A 17845-nucleotide genomic window follows, 5' to 3' on the forward strand; every position below is an offset into this window, starting at 1 on the left:
TCAGGGGACCTGCTGGTTCCTGACAAACGGAGCAACAAAACAGTACAAAACTGAATCCTGCTGCTACTGACTGCAAAAACTGCTTTTTAAAAACTCCTTGGAAGGTATTTTAGGGTCATGTTTCAACAGTACCGAGTCGTAAAGAAAACTGAAGGACAATTTACAGGTACAGGTACCTTTCACGAGTACTTCTATTGTGAACAAGATCATAACAATTTCACAGAGCCCCAAAGTGTCGTCTTTAAAATACTTATTTTGTCCAACCAACAGTGCAAGAACCAATGAGTCATCAGTCAAAAGCAGAAAATTCACTGTTGACGGACATTGAAATGCTTTATAAACAATTAATTATGCAATTGTTTATTGTAAAGTTGCAACTGAGATTTTAAACAATTTGTAAATAGTTAATGTTTACTATGTAGTCCATCTATAAACATTATTTGGATGGCCATTATAAAAATACTCAATGTATTTATTACAAATTATTAGATGGTTTAAAAAAGTATTTTATTGATTGTTAACTGTGAAATAACTATTAACGTAAGTTCCACTACTATACATTTACCATTTATTAATGATGGTTCTTATAAAGTGTCAACAAATACTCGTTTGTAATGTCAGTTTTATAATAATCGGATTAGGACCATTCAGCAGGAGTACTTCAACTTTTAATGCCTTCAGTACATTTTCTCTGGTGGTCTTCTGTACTTTCACTTGAATACATTTCTAGCTGCAGGACTTGTAACAGTGTTATTTACATTTTTGTAATTGTAGGATCTATAGCAAACAGTTCTTCCACTCAGTGAAAATCTCGACCCAACATTAAGTTAGTCGGTGCTGAGGAAGCTATGCATCGATTTTTCTTGGTTTCTCTTGATTTCTCATTTTATTACTCTCTTAACACTTTCAACAGACCGAACATGTGAATTGGCATCTAGTGTATTGACGGCATAAAACCCTGGAGGGTGTTTGCCGCTGCATTTATGGGAATTTCAGTAATGCTGACAGCATGAAGTGCGGCCGAGGCAGCAATGTCTTATACCTGATCTCAGTAAAAATGCACTCCTAGGTACTTTACTTTTTATTGCACTTGACTGATTAGGAACGCCAGCTTGACATGATCCAGCTCAGGATTAACTTCACAATCTCTCAATCTTGGAGTGGACACTATGACTATAATACTGCTTAGTTGTGGTTCTGGACAAGAGTAGTTGAACTCCGTTTTAAGGACAGAGCACAAAGTGAGTTCATATTATTTTTTATATAAGACAGGAAGAAATTGCAGCCAGGTTTAGCTCTGGGCTTTTGAATATGATTTTCAGAGCAGAGCGTGAAGATGGTAAAGGAAAGACAGAGGTCAGATGCGCAATTCTCAGATTTTTAGCATGCACAGGATTCATATGTGCAGTATGCTGTTTTTAGTTTCCTAGGAGTACTGGTGTACTGGTGTCAGATCCTGACAATCGTGATATTTTTGATAAAATAATAGAAAACATTATTTTTTTTCATATTAAAAAATATAGTCTGACTGCACATTCACACAATCGGTCTTATTCAAGTCAATGTGATTTATTACTTCAAATGACTCTTGGGAGATGCTGATCATATATATATATATATAGTATAGACCCACTATTATACCTATGACAAAGCAATACTTTAACTTCTAATATAAGTCAATCTTTGGATAGTTAGTTGGCAAATGTTTTGATAATCAATTCATCATTTTTCATCAGACATCAGTCAATGTTAAATGTGCACTATGTCACCTTTTCAAGAGCAGTTATAGTTGAATAATCCTACATTTGTGATCTGTAGGACTTCTATGATCTTTTTGTGCTCACCCCACCATAACCACCATGTTATTACACTAACAATATGAATAAACGGCTTGAAAGTGCATCTTAAATTCATGTTAGCTCTTGCAAAGTGATATTCTTTGTATCGGGAGCTCTGTCTGTTTATAGGCCTGGTACACCTTGACCGAATGATTAATTGATAAATTGAGAAAAATAACTAGCAGATAAGTTAAAAGTGAAAATGATACCTAGCTTCAGCCTCATTATATTTTAAAAAGACACTTTAACACTATATAAATACCAAATTGAATTTAACACGTTTTAGTGGCATTTGAATAAATCATGGGACGGAAATTATTTAGTGGGGTTACATTCTCTTGTGTTAAGCCTTCAAATCTTCTCAACTTCTCATGTCACTCTCCAACCACTTGTCACCATCCAACCCCTCGGCTGACAGCACTGGTAAAGTCGTGGGAATTATCAGCGATTGGAGAAGATCTCAAACTTGTGGTTCCTCAGCTGCTTCACTGGGGGATCGACAAGAAAGTGCCACAATGCAACAGCATCAACATCACAACTTTTGTGACTGCGAATACCACTCGGAGGTTGAGGCACCTGGGAAAATGCTGTGCGTCGTTTAACAGGAGCTTAATTCTGGCCACATGGTTTATTCATGTGGCGACCGCTGATATCACGACTCTCATAAATCACGCAGTGCGGCATGCTGGACATCCACGCGCTAAGGCAGGGCTCACTAATCTCAACACCATCTTTCATCTGAATAACCTTGCCTTACCGCAGGGCAGGCCAACACCAGACACAGCCCATTGGAGGAAGGCTCCCCTCATACTTTTATTCCTTCTTTCCGTCTGGGCACAAAGACTTTTTCTGCAGCCTGTCAGGGCGCTGACAAACACTGTCCTGTGCGCTCCCAGGCAGGAGTCTGCCCACTCCCAACCACAGGCAATAATGAGAAACTGCTTCATGGACATCAGAGGAACTAATCTAGTCTAACGTTAGCTTTATGAATGTAGAATCAGACACACAGGGGAGAAGAGCAGCGGAGCCGGTCGAGCCATCTGTTCAGAGGCGGTTCAAAGAAAGAGCAGAGAAATCTTACACTAATGTGAGTAAACATGAAATCATCAAATATAGATAATGAAATAGAGCATACAGCAACTTTGCCCCCATTTTATCATACTGATTTCCAACCGTCAAGCATTATCACGTTTTCCTGTGATTAATTGGTTTCGGGTTAAAAATCCAATTAACAGTCACAGAATCTACAGTTGGGAGCATGTCACTAATAACCAGCTGTAGGCCTACCTTTTCCATAAGAAAACTAATTAGTGAAACAACACCATTTAATGGACCAAAACAACTATGTTCCCTGATATCACATAGCCTGCTGCTTAGAATAGCCACTATGTTTCACCCCATGCTTCTAATAACAAACCCCAGGCATCACAATGACAGCCAAATGCGTTGCGATGCCCTCTGCGCTACGTCTGTCCTCTCTCCGCGGCCTGGCTCTGGCCTCCTGCCGGAAGCACCAGTCAGGATCCTCCTTGCACCAGTAAGGCGCTCCTTTCCCACGTAGACAATTAACCGCCCTGTGACTGATTGCGAGTAATGAGAGCTGCTGGAGAACAGTTGGACATCTCGAGACAAATTAATGTGCAAATATTAGCCCGGTGAACCTTCTGCCATCTCCCACCAAGAGAACAAACTACTCTTATTACTCTGCAGCTCTGGTCAAGGAAGCGCGGCCGTGCATGCTAATCAGCCGCGATGGTCATTGCTGTATTTTTATAAAAGTTCACAGTCTCTACAGAGAGAGGGCCAAACTCAAGCAGAGGTACGGCGTGCGCAGAAAAACAAGTGAAAAAAAGGTGAAGGGAAGAAGGCACTGAGCAAGTAGTGACGCTAGCTGAGCAGCTCGCCATGAAATGCTGAAACAACAGCACGGCTGCCAGGGCAATTTTACACCCCAATAGTTTCACACCTCAGCCACCAACCCCTTCCAACTCTGAACCTTGTGTCTTCTTTGTGTCTTCATTTATTTTGTGTCAGTGTCCAAGATGTGAGAAGCCAAGCAGTGAGAAACTCGTCCCAAATGTCGCAGGGTAAGCAGTGTGTGAAGCAGACAGAAGGGAGGGTGGTGGGGGGACCGAGGAAGAGAAAAGCCACTGCATCTGGGTGCACCTTGCTTTCTGTGCAGGCAGCCTTCTGAGATCTCAAAACAGGGCTGACTTTTTTTGAGGGGGACTGAAGTTTACATTAGTCTGACACCTACAGTAAGAAAACAAGTATGATAGTATACTGATCACACTATACTGCAGTGTAGGAAAAGGCACTCGGAACATTAACTTACATTAAAGTCTCATTATATCATAAAATACACTTGAACCGAGAGTGAAGTGTGTAATTTCTGCCTCTGAAGGTCTTTCAATCAAAACAAATAAAGTAAATGAAGAGCGTGGGATCATGGGAGTCCTTGTTTTCACTGTCTAACTACTGCCACTGCTGATGAAAATCCGTCTGCTGTGAGTTAGGTAGAAAAGACTGAGGCATACTTAAATTTTTTTTCACATTAGGGTCAGGGTTGGGAGGGGGGGCTCAAGGTTGGAAAGAATGTTAGTGCTGCCAAAGACCTATAAACACACCTAATTTGTAAAATTGGTGGAATCGCCCTTTCTATAAAATTATGGATTAGGGATGGATTTGAACATTGTTGGCAAAATTTGGGATAATGTAAGTACGTAACAATTTTTTTTAGAGATGCAGATGCATCATATTGTATCTTTTAAGTATTATCAGCTAAGTTAAGTCAAAGTATCAAAGTAAAAGTCCTGGTTGTGCTGTAAAGTGGCCCCTGTGAGTGATATATTATCACATATGATATTATTAGACTGTTAAAAATGAGGCATCCATATAACCACCAGTAACTTTCATGGTATTTCAATTTCGTGGTGTCCAAAGGGTCACAAGCTAATTCTGATGGGTCATGAGGAATATCTTTCCATTTTTATTTTATTTTTCTAATCTTTGATTTATTGTGACATTTTGGACAATTTGGTTCATGAAACCATGTGAGAGGTTTAGTGCAGAAACGTATCTTTGATTGAACTGCAAAACAGCTCATAGACATTTAAAACATGACAAGGATTCACAGACAGACACAGACTGGTCACCAGTCAGAAATGTTGGAACAGCCGGTTTAATTTAATATTTAAATATGTGTCATGTTTTTTGAGCGTATCACAGTTGTTTTATGTAAAATCGTAATCTGAAGCAACAAGTAAAAGCAGCTGTCAGAAAAATCAGCAGAAAAGTACAATGTGTATTTATGGAATATGTAACAGAGCTGAAGTATAAATTAGCAGTAATCTTCTACAGCTACATACAGTACCTGAGTAAATTTACTGAATTACTTTCAACCGCTGATTAACTGTAGTTTTAATATTAAAAATCAGTCAAATGCAGACCAAACTCCACTGCTAATTCACTGAAATGTCTCACATAAGAACCTGTATATATTTAAATGGGATTTCTTTCCTAATAATAACCAATTAGAATGAAATATTAACTTTTCATTTTCAGCTAAAAGCTACATACATCTCCCAACAACCCTCTCTAGATCAATGGTTTACTCCCACTGCTGGTGTAGCACATTAACCTTCTGGATCACTAGTCAATGACTGAAAGAGGAATGACTTACCATCATGATTATTAAATCTGAAAATATGCTTCTGCAGCACGTTAAGCCCGGGCCATCGTGCAACCAGGTGATCTCAATTTGGTGAAATGAGAGCTCCATCAGCCGGATTTGCATTAAAGATGTATGCCCAATTTTTGCCACCGCGACCTTTTAAATGTCCTTGAATCCACTTGAGCGAAATACGCCTACTTGGTCTGAATGCATTAAAAAAAATGAACAAAAGAGAGCGGGGCTTGTGTGTCTGTTCAGCCTGCGTGATGAATGCCCGAAGAAGATGTCCATTTTCATCAGTGACAGACTCAAATGAGGCCGCAGTGTATCTGATGGCGAGGACCCAAAATAGACATGAATTCAGCAAAGGCATTAGGCATTTGCTTGTACGATCATTAGGATGCTGAATAAAACCACTAGGCTGAAGAAACAATGCACTGAGATGTATTCAATATAAGTCATCTGCTTGATTCAAGTTAAAAACTCATCCTGGATCTCTATTCCACTGTTAAAAGCTACAGAAGGTCAGGGACCCGATTACCTCAGAATTATTATTAAGTAAACTATTCAATTTAAATTATACGAGCTAAAAGGTTTAAACAACTTCAAAATATTAGTCTACTTTACTTGGTAATTTTGAGGTAATTGGTCATTACTTTTTTTAGTAAAGTCACTTTGTGAGATTGTACAGTGTAGTATTTAATTGTGTTGTACCAGAAATCAGAAAATATTCACATTTAAGAAGCTGGAATCAGAGAATTCTGACTATTTTTCTTAAGGCGACATTACGTAGAAACTAGTATTTTGTGTGATTTGGCACACCCCACGGCTTCCGAGTGCAACACCACTGTCGTAAACACAAATCCCAGGTCTTTAACGCTTTGTCAGACAAAATGGAGGTGCTAACTATGAACCAAACTCATTACATCATAACAATGTTATATGCTGAAAACTTGTATCTTGAAGTAAACATGAAGGTACCGCTGTGATCCTACCCTCTCACTGAACACAGAGCAAAGTGATTGTAGAGTAAGTGATTGGGGTACGGAGTGGCTGAGACAGAGGCACCACTCATCCTATTACAACATGCAGTGCCTTCAAAATTGTTTTAAGCTGTTATTTTAAGGTAAAGAAAATGTACATAACGCTGCTTTAAAAAAAAACAAAAAAAACCACTTAATTATCAAAATAGTTGGCATTTCATTCAATAGCTGACTAACAGATGAATCAATTAATTGATCCAAAATTTTGCAAACTCAAACTTGCAGAAACACAGAAAGAACAATCATACAGTATATATCGTGTTATATGCTATAAACCTGTTTTAGATGGATGATATCTTGTCAGACAGTTCTGCTCTGCTTTCTATTTATAGCTTAGAGAGGGCAGAAAAATGGAAAGTGTTTTTGGATTGCAGTGATTTCTCCGCCATGTCAACCTACACATCCTTGTGCTGTATGTAAAAATACTCCTTAAAAAAAATACAGAAACTTAACTGCAATGATCATAGCTGGGAAAAAAAAATAAAAAATTGCAGCATTTCCTCGACACCCTCACAACATCACTGGCTTCCATTTCAGCCCTCTCTATTCCATTATTCTTTCAGGTGGGACTGCCTGATGCCGGAGCCGGGGGTGCCAAGTATTTGTGCTCTGACCTCCTGCTCTCTGGACAGGTCTGAGTGCGAAAGCATCGGCTGTGAGGGGCTAGAGGAGACGGGACACCCGGACGGGCCGTGTGCATTATTCATGAGTCGCCGCTGTTGAGTGGGCAGTTATTCAGCATCCAAATCCCAGATGTGGTTCAATCTGTGCTCCATTCACTGTCCTGACTGCTGGCCATTGATCACAAGCAAGGTGCACGGGTGCTGCTGAATAAGCGCAGGGGCTTTATGGTACGGGGCTCAAAGCGCCTCACTGATAGAACAAAGATCCATCACCAGACTCTGGAAATGGGCCAGAGTTTGCTCGCTGGAACTGATCGGACGGGCTGTGGGGGGATGCATCTATAACATTTATTAACCAGGAGCAGCGCAGCATGTGGCTCAGATGTGGCAGTAATATGTTACATGTCAAGTGTATCAGTAGAGCTGAGTGTATGCAAGTGAGCATCTCCGTTGCTGAATCAAATTTCACTTCCACAGAAACCAGCTGCCCTGAGATTATACAACCAGCAGTACACACACACACACACTCACACACACACAGAAACAGACTCGACAGACAGAGGGAAATACTATGATGATGTCCCTCTCCGGAAGGTGCCACAGGCAAAGCACCATACTCTAATAGGCATCACACTGTTAATGGACAGTTGAGCACAGTGAATCATTTGTCCTCTTTAATCATCAATCACATATGGGCAGCCAAATGTGGCATGACCGCAACTCTTCCCCTGTCTGCATTTGTCAGGATGATGATCATCCATCATCGATCACATTGCCGAATTGCTGTGTATTATGAAACGTGCATAATAATTACCACGTCAGCTACCCCAGCCCACTGAGACACACACAGGACTGGCCGCGGTACTTTGAAACTCCCACGTAACATCGCGCGGCCTCAGGAGTTCACGTTCAGGTCAGCGTTTCATGTTAATGACATATCTTCTCAAGATCACCATTGAATGCGTGCGCTTCAATTTCAAATACCACACGCTGGATTTTTCTTTTGTTCTCACGTCGTCACTGATTTTGTATCGTCTGATAATGAGGAAACAATCTGCAAAGTTTCGACGCTTTTTCGCTTACCGATACAAAGTTCACGCCGCGGGATGCAGGGAAACGTCTGAGTGATGTGTTTCTGTGTATTCAAAATGGCCCCGCTCTTTGATCAGAGCCAGCAGTCATCTCCTACATTTTTTTTGGGACTTTTATAGAAATGAATCTTAACCATTTTGACTGATATTCTCCAGATTTTAAAACACTCTTGGTGCCTCTCAGTACCTTTTTGATGCTGTCAAATCAACATTAAATATTAAATTTCAGCATGTTTCCAAGAGGACCGTATTTAAATTCTCGGCTTCTGTTCAGCAACCTAAGATTTCAAAAATGAAGAAGAGCCAAAGTGTGAGATGCTCACTGAATATCTTTGCTGTCTCTACAGTCTACATAACTGATGAAATCATTTTTAAAACTCCAAATTGAGTACAACTCAACTGCAAATGTAAAGCGGTGTGTAAACCATGCGTCACAAGCATATGCCTGAGATGGAGGACGGATTTTGCTGTCTGAAGCATAATGATGAATAATAGCCTTATCAACAAAGCACAACACATCCCAACACGCTGGGATCTTATCACTGCTCATTTCCTCGGCTCATGTATTTCCTGTATCTCCGGTGGAAAGCGCGTCACGCGGTTGCCGTCACTGTAACTGACAGCCTAGTCATGTCAAAAGACTCAGGCTTTATGGCAGCGGTCCTTGCACGAGACAAGAAAAGAAAAAAGGAAAAGTGGCAGGTGTAAGCAGATGCATCAGCAGTATTTGCAAAAAGTCACAAGATTCCCACAAGGGACATGCTTGTCATTAAAACAAACAAGAAAAGAACTGATGAGTGCATTAATCAGAGCGCGGCCAAGCATCGACGGTGAGCTGTAGTCCGTGGTGTTCCTCCCCAGGAGCGGTTGCACCTGAGGGAGGGGGGATTATCGCAGCTCCACACCGGAGCTCCTGTATCTGAAATCTGCCTGAGCTCATCGTTTCTGCTCCTCTCTAAGAGGCTGTGGCTGGATATCAGGCTCAGGAAATCTATTCCCCTGCAGAGCGTTGGCCGACATCAATGCCGTGCATTGTCGAATTATTAATTAAATGCATGCAAGCATAATCAGATGCAGACGTGGTGAGACCTTTGGGACAGCTAACATGGAATTGAAGCTGCATCTACATTGCAGATTTCTTCTTATTTTTCAATGCCAGCTAGCTAGGCTGTTTTAAGGAACAAAATCCTGTGGCCTTAAAAATTTAGCATCACTTTGCACTTATTTAACTTTGTTGTGATGCAAAACAGGTACATACGTCCATGACTTTTCTTTAGAGTCCAGACTCACAACAAAAGGAAACGGATGACTTTCCACGAGCCTGTGCTTTTGCTTTTACACTGAAATAAAACACAATAGGCAGGTTTGCCGTATTATGTTGTGTTTTCATTCCCTCCCACAAGACGTGCAAAATGTAAATGCCACAGCTTTCACGACTAAAGTCTAGGCCCAGCCTCCGTATATTTCATTAACTTTTGTTAATGTAGTTGCCATGGCTCCAGGGTATTTGCTCAATGCTCAGTGCACTTTTGCTGAAATAATAAGATCTATCAGTCAGCGCACAGCAAAAACAGCTTAATTTGCAGAATAAAGGTCATTGGAGCTGTTACTTTTGAGGGGCCTTGACAGAGAACAGTGTTCAAAAACAACAAACTCCGGAAGAAAACTCTGCCTTGAAATATTACCGTATACTGAGGTGGTCACATGTTGTTGTCAAGTCTAGAACGCTGAGCTGACCCCCGTGAACTAGATCCAACACCCTCATTATGCTACAGTACTGAACTGTATGAACTGCACATCCTGATACGCTGCTGTTTGCGCTGCCAACAACACATCTAGCCCGAGGGTGAAACTATTTCCAAGCATATGTCCTGGTGAACGTTTCCAAACCTTTTAATTCACTTGTGATTAAGAGATTATTGAGTTTGCATGTGTCCAAACCAACGGCTGATCAAGCGTTAATTGCGCTTATTGAATAATTAAAGAATGAATTAGTATCCTCTAAATCAAACAATTATGTGAATTTGACTTACAGACTAATCTAATATATTTGTTCATTATGTATAATCTGCATTGTGAATTACAGTTTATATGTAAAATCAAATTCCTGCAATGAAAAGCAATTTGTCCCTGTTTGCCAATAGAACGTGTCCTTGCAAAGGGAGAGAGCTGTCAGCCCTCCACAGCCACACTCTTTCATTAATCAGCACTAATTAAACGTATTGATTGAGCCAAACATCGGGATTTCCAGTTGAAAGGGTTTACTAGGCAGTAAAAGTGCACAAAAAAAAAGGAAAACTACCAAATTCACAAGCCACTTATGTGCCCTTGAGGGGGGCCGCCGCTTTGGGGGAGCTCAGAAAATGAGACCAAAATGTGTCTGCTCACTTCTCATTAAATAACGTCAGAATTCGCAGCGTCTCTGTGGCAAATGTCGTCCTTGGCTCTTCTGAGAGCTGGAGCCGCTGAAGCTGAACTGAGTATCAATTTGCTTTTCTGGCAGCATGACCTCTCATCGCTGGAAAAAGAAAAGTTGTATGAAATCACAGACTGAGACAACACCAGCGCTGGAGGGCCACCAGATGGTATACAACAACGACAACATACAGATCACGAGTTTTGATGAATGGCCATTTGATTAGAGGTGAAAAGTAACTCTGAAGCTCGATAGATGTGTCAGTGACAGTGGGTGCTTGCCATCCCCGGACCGGCAATGCTGCATGTGTGTCCGATAAAAAGACATTTGAATACACAAAATGTTCTGCACACAAAATGTTCTGCACAAACAGAAACAGACTCAATAAGATGATATAGTTATCTACAAAATTTGCATAATAACGGGATGAAATTACTTCCTATACTCATTAATCGGATAAACGCTGGTCAGAGATGACCAGGTTCAGTGAAAAGACCATCAATTATGCTGATTTTGATTTTATCAGATAAACTGTATTATGAATTATATTCGTCTTCTTAGGTTAAATGAAACATTTAAAAACAGATTGGGTTGGCTGAAGAATGCGTTGTCACACAGCAGAAAAAAGGCGGCAATTTATGCTCAGTGAGGGTCGACATTTCAGAGACACGTACAGTAGTTTTCACAGGACGGCGAAAAAATAAAGAAGACGAGTGTGTGTATTCAGTCTGTTTGTTTGACAGCCTGGATTACAGCGGCATGGGAGTCACAAACGACAGAAACACTGAAATACCCACATTTTCTGTTATTGCGGCCACAATGGCCCATAATCACAACTGGCTTTGTTTGCCGCTGAGTGACTTCTAAATGAGTTTTGACTGCGAAACTGATCATCTAGCTTCTTAATGCAAAGGCAAACAGGAAGTGTAAAAAAATGACTTTTTGCATGACGTTGAATCATTTATTTGTGCATGCTGTGTTTGTGCAGTTATGGGGGGAGAGGGGGGGATGTAGGGTGTTACAATTGTGAGGTGATTTAAGACCGTGAATGTGCAGCCATGATATTTGCCTCCCGCCCCCCACCCAAAAAAACCCCCCAAAAAAACCCCACCAGACCATCAGGGAGAATGAAGAAGAAGCAAATTCAAAATGTTTGAGATTGTGTCGGATTCAGGGTCAGAGCAGAACCTGCACTGCTGTAGTGTCAAGGTGCATTTATGATAAATGACTTTATGACAAATTGCTTTAATGCGGGGAACCCATGCAGAGCGTGGGACGCAATGTATGAATGTACGCAGCTCCAGCAGGGCAAAACAACAGGAATCTACTCCGGTGTGTGTCTCTTTGCGTGTGTGTGTGTCTGTGTGCATGTGCGTGCACCTGCCATTGACTTGACAGGAATCATTGATTTAACAGGAGCCTTCTCGGTCTGTTTATTTTTTCCACAAAGGAAATCAGCAGCAGTAATGATTTCATTATTAAACCATGGTGCAGATCTGCTCATTGACTAATAGACTGATGCAAATTTAATCAGACGCTTTATCTTGCGCTCTGTTGCCATCTAGTGGCTGAAAAAGGGGGTGTGGGGGGGGGACATGACACGCCGCGTGTTGATGCTCAACCTGAACCTGGATCACAAATGTTCGTCACTCCTCAGCCTTGACTTTGAAAGGACGCCAAATCATCTTAAATCTTAAAATCCTAAAATCTTTGGGAAATCAAACCTAGAGCTGAGGGAGACTTTTCTATAATGGAGCGTCGCTTAAATCAATGTGCATGACACCGAGAAAAATGAAAGAATGGTCAGCTACAATGGAAAAAACTTCAAACCAGCTGCTCACGCGTCCCCCCAACACACTTATTAGCATTCACTGCATTACAACAGGCTCTTAACATCGCTGTCCCTTTCAAACTAATAGTTTTCTTGGCACCTGCGAGGCATGTAGAATTAACAAATAAACAACAACAACAACAAAACAATACATGTCTGCAGTCTACGGGATGATACAGCCCTTTTTCTTTGGCACGGCGCGCACATTTCCGCGGGATAGACTCGCCAATAGCCTAATTAAATAGAAAGCACAATTTGTCACATCAAGCAGCCAGCAGCCAGCAGCAGCAGCTTTCCAAACGCCAGAAGACTGCGCCCCCAAGTTACAACACAAACACACACATAGGCACACACACACACACACACACACAGGCTAACGAAATCTGTTTATCTCTTCTGACAAACATCTGCAAAGCTGTTAATCACCGCAATCACACTCTATGATTCTTCACACGCCCGCGTCATTAGCGGCGATTAAACCAAGCCCAACATTCTTTTGTCTCTTTTACGCGCAAAAAATGTAATCTGAACTCACCCGACAGAGGGAAACGACTTGAGATGCAAAGTTAGCGCCCCTCTCAGCAAAAGCACAATTCAGCTTCCATCTTCCATCTTTGATATCGGCGTGAGAGAACTAAAAAGAAAAAAAAAAAAAGAAAAGAAAAAAAAGAAGGGAAAGGAAAGGAAAAGGGAACAACGCTCAGGTGTGTTTGGAGCAGGTAGTTTGCGGAGTTCGCGCTTCGACACAGAGCGAACGCGCAGCAGTCAGGTGTGAGTGAGAGGAGCCCGCCGCTGCTGCCTCCCTCTCTCCTCTCTCCTCTCTCCTCTACTTCACTGGGTGAAGCGCGGCCCACTTTAAACTCTGGTGACGTCATGGGCGCTGATGCTGATGCTGCAAGCCCTCACACACACACACACACACAAAAACACACATACACACAGCTCTTCCCCATCACCACCACCCCCCGTCCCCCCACGCACAAACACACACAAGGTCGCCTCCTTAAACATTATCCCACAAAACTCTCAATAACAACTTGTCAAGACACCTTGAACAGGTATTGCAACCTGTTAAGGGTGACAGAATACCCGAGACAGACCCTCTTTCACTTGGATTGTCTGTCTGCTTGTCATACACAGCTGCCACATCGAAAATTATATGACGTGAAAATGTAAATGAAATTGCCCGGAAAGGGTGTAATTATCATAATCAGCTCCTATGTACTTCTGCAAGGGTGAACACTTCAGTTCTCCTCTGAACCAGGAATGAAGTAGATCAAGTCTAGACAGGTCCAGTGGGGTCTTCCTTCAGTGTTCTGGATTGTTGTTGAGGGTCCACCTGTAGCTGCTCGCTGACATTATATCATCCCCCCTGTGACGGATTTATGCTCCAGTTTGGAGAGTCTTTCGCATTTGTGTATCTATCTGAGCATGTTCCAGCCATCAGACGCCTCATGCTTTTGCAGGCCTGATGTTCCCCCGGGGCTGACAAGATTACGGCGTTTGATTTTCCGCATGGAAGATTCGGAAACCTGGTGCTGAATTTAGTTTCCCACACTGACATTTAACAGAGGTATGTTTCTGAGCGGGAGGTCAGAGGCTGGTGAGTGTGGTGGACAGCTCAACGTTCCTTTTATAAACTGAATGATTGCGTCTTCTTAAAGGATAAGTCTGGTGACGTTCTACATTTTCACTTTCTGTGAACAAAGCCATGTGAAAAAAACTAAAACAACAAACTGATCTTTCACAGCCTGATGTAGCGCCGCTATTGTCTAAAAAACTATTGAAAACACATCCATGAGCCACACGGTTGCTGCTTCAATACAATGATCACAGGAACTTTAGTTTGGTATGAGTCAATCCCACACACTGTCCCCTGTCTGCACCAAATGTGTGTTAACTCACGTCTGAAAATAGTCCCAAACAAGCATCTTTCACTGCAGAATGAGTGACGCATGGGCTTTATCGATGAGGAGAGAAAAAAAACGTACCGTCCGACATCAGTCTGTAAATTAAAGAGCTATACGTAAGAATTTTAGTTTAAAACATTTTTTAAAAAGGGCAAAAATTGTCAACAGTATTTAAATAAACTTGCACTTTTTAAAAGTCTGTGTGTTGTGTTGAAGAGATATCTACTGAAGTTGGCATGCTGACCAGCTAGCCTCAACACGTCCTGTCTCGCAATACCACTTTGTGCCTCAAGAGGCGACAGTGAGAGCTTATCGTAATCAGTTAAAACATTGACTTCTGGATTGCTTGAACTTTTGGCGGGGAAAGGGATCGAGTTTGTACGGAACTCACAACATTTCATCTTCACTGATAAGTAGCGTTGGCTATTTGGCGATACCTTAGAAAAGGTTTTTTGCAATACAGAAGATAAAACCCTGAACTTGCTAGTGATATTCTGCCAAATTAAAAAGGTGGGCAATTCTAACATATAGCACCTTCAGGTGTCAGTGCAGAACAGGCTAAAGACATGTTACTGGAAACGTATATTAAAGGACGGAGGAGTAAAACATGACATAATCAGCAATCAGACAATTATTGTCCGCGGCTCCAATATATAAATGCAGCAATCATAATAGCAACTTGTCCAGTATGGCTCTCAACACTGAACAGATCTGTAGTCATCAACAGCACCAATCAACACCTCTGCAGCCACTCAAATCTCGTTATCGGCCTCAACAAAACTCTTCTAAAACCGCTGAGCCACTCAACTATCGAAATACGCGTTTAAAAAGTGTCGACAACCTATTAGTTTCCCAGCTCCGGTGCTCAGATGTTTTTTTTCAGTGCTTATGTGGAACGTCAAAATCACTGGAATAACAACTAAAAAAACTGGACAAATGATGCTCTATGGAACAAGAATGTAAAGGGTCAGCGTCTGGTTTTCAAGTAATTTATATAAACCTCACAAAGTTGATTAACTATCTCTAACTATTTCATTGCAATTAGAACTTGGAACAATGACCTGGTGCGTGAAGACAGCAGTACACAAAACCACAATGTAGAGACAGTTTGTGTATGTGTATGAAGACTGGTGTAAAATTAAAGGAAACAACTGAAGAACACGAGTTGAAAACAAAACTAACGGTGGCTCTGTAATGCTGCCAGAGTCCGACCGTCTCTTTAGTGTGAGGAGTCTGCAACTCGACACAAAGTTGTTCTGAATGATCAAGTTTCTCTTGAGATGAAGGTCACAGGACACAAGGCCTCACTGAATGGTTTGACGAGTAAGGACGTGATTCATACATATTGGCCTTCGCAGCCGCCAAATCTCAAGCTGAATACCTGAAGAAGAACTTGAACAGGCGAGTGGGACAGCGCTCTCACCAACATCATCAAAACGTCAAAAGGAGGGATTTCTATAGGAACGTTGGCGCTGCTCTGGTGGCACAACACCTTACTGAGACACATGTAGATTTTTCCTTTCTCAGCCATCTGTGTGTATGTAGCCAAATCTACCTGTGAGTGCTATACTGTGCATAATATGATTGGATTATTCTTTCTAACGCTGTCATGTGCAAGCAATGTTTAACTGTGGTTGAGGTGGAGATAACTGTTTTGTATGTAGCTCTTACCAATGATTATTTCAACTATTGGCTTCGATTATTTTCAATGTGTATGTGTATGTGTTTTAGTTCTGTATTAGTTTTTTTTATTGGTACGTTGTTCATCCATGGATTTTATTCGGTAAGGGCTCCTTTTCAGTGTAACTGACATCTCAATGATATTTGGTTGGACTGGCAGTGTTTGGTTAAGATATTAGAAGCCTTGTCAGTCATCTTGAATAGAAAAATCAGTGGTTAACCTGCTCTCTGAAGTGTGTTCTTTCATTTTCTGGAGTTCTTTTTCTTTCTTTTTTTCATCAAAAGTCATATGATGTAAATTCATTAGGTTTGAATGTGTGTTTCTCCATGCGTCTCCCATAGACTACAATGCAGCTCTCACCACAGTCTGACACCAAAGCGACGCGTCCTTCTTCTTGTAGCAGCACCCGGTACTTTGTTTTATTGCGTTTTTATTGTTTTTTTTTTAGCTTGTTTTTTCTTTGTTGACTCACCTTATCCTTCATCACTTACCTTTTATACCTCAGTATTTTATTTTATAGCTACTTAAGCATTTTATTGCATACAGTATTGTTTTTTTTATTTATATTGTATATTGTACTTTATTCTTTCGATATTTGCCCTTGTATTTTGATTGTCTTTGTACTTGAATGTACCTTCTGCTATGATGACCTTATTTCCCTAGGGATTAATAAAGATATCTATCTATCTATCTATCTATCTATCTATCTATCTATATGTGTATATATATATATATATATATATATATATATAGCGCCCTTGCATGTGCTCCCTCTACCTGTGTTGCTCATTATCTGTCACCTCTGCCCCTTGTACAGTCCTGTGCATCTAATGATTGCCAACAAGTGTCCAGACTGCAATCGTGTGTCTCAACAAATAATATCACAATATAAAACACTGTCTTATGCCGCAAAATGTCAGAAAATAGGGAGAAAAGTGCAATACACATTCCCACACATTTCATTTTTAAACTCGTTGTCTTTGACTGAAACCCACAAATGATTCAGTTCAGTTCAAGTCAAGGAAAAGCGGTGAACCCTCACAATTGAGAAGCTGGAGCTGTGAAATGTTTTTGAATGAAAAATTTAAAATTACCAAATGATCATTCATCACACTAGCTGCTGATTCATTTTTGGTCAAATACACCAAATCCATTAAACACCAGATTGTTTCAGCTAATTGTACTGTTAGTCGGTAGTTTAATTCCTCCAATGCATCATCTTTTCTGAGCCGTCCATGTGTAAAGCCTCCTGTGAAATCAAGCCTCCACTTTGAAACAGTTTAAAGTGGCATGAAATTGAAGTTACTTCGGTATGTTGAGCATGTACATTTAGTGTCTTTACACCACTGCATATTGTATGAGTTGCTCTCAGATGGATGATGTCTGTGTATGTTTGTCCCTCAACTTGAGCAGCTCGACATCAGCCCAAACCAAACCTGCAGTTAAATCCCAGCGGTGTTCCCCAATTGTGTGTGTGTGTGTGTGTGCTTGTTCTGCCTCGGTTCAGCCGAGTGTCGCACTTCTGTTTAGTTTATCAGAAATGTGTTTGCAGTCACATTCGGCGCGTGCAGTCCTCTGTGTGCCGTCTTTGGCCCGGCTCCAGATGAACTACATCTGCCCAGAAGTAAAAAGAAGAAACAGTTGTGTTTGCCTCTGAATTAGCTCGCAGAGTTATCTTACCCAAACAGAAGGGCACAGCACCACCTTCATGTCGCCACTGGCTAAGGGACATCATGTTG

General features: G+C 41.2%; 1 protein-coding gene across 6 annotated transcripts in view; it reads right to left on the bottom strand.

Moving 5' to 3' along the window:
* megf11 (multiple EGF-like-domains 11) overlaps positions 1 to 13338 on the bottom strand; it is an 80313-nt gene extending 66975 nt beyond the window's left edge. For all 6 annotated transcript variants that reach the window (XM_030426961.1, XM_030426965.1, XM_030426963.1 and 3 more), the window contains exon 1: positions 13051 to 13338. The gene's annotated coding sequence lies outside the window, so the exon portion shown is untranslated. The remainder of the gene's footprint in view (positions 1 to 13050) is intronic.
* Positions 13339 to 17845: the final 4507 nt, after the last annotated feature.

This window comes from Sparus aurata, chromosome 8, assembly GCF_900880675.1.
Source record: "Sparus aurata chromosome 8, fSpaAur1.1, whole genome shotgun sequence".
NCBI lineage: Eukaryota > Metazoa > Chordata > Actinopteri > Spariformes > Sparidae > Sparus > Sparus aurata.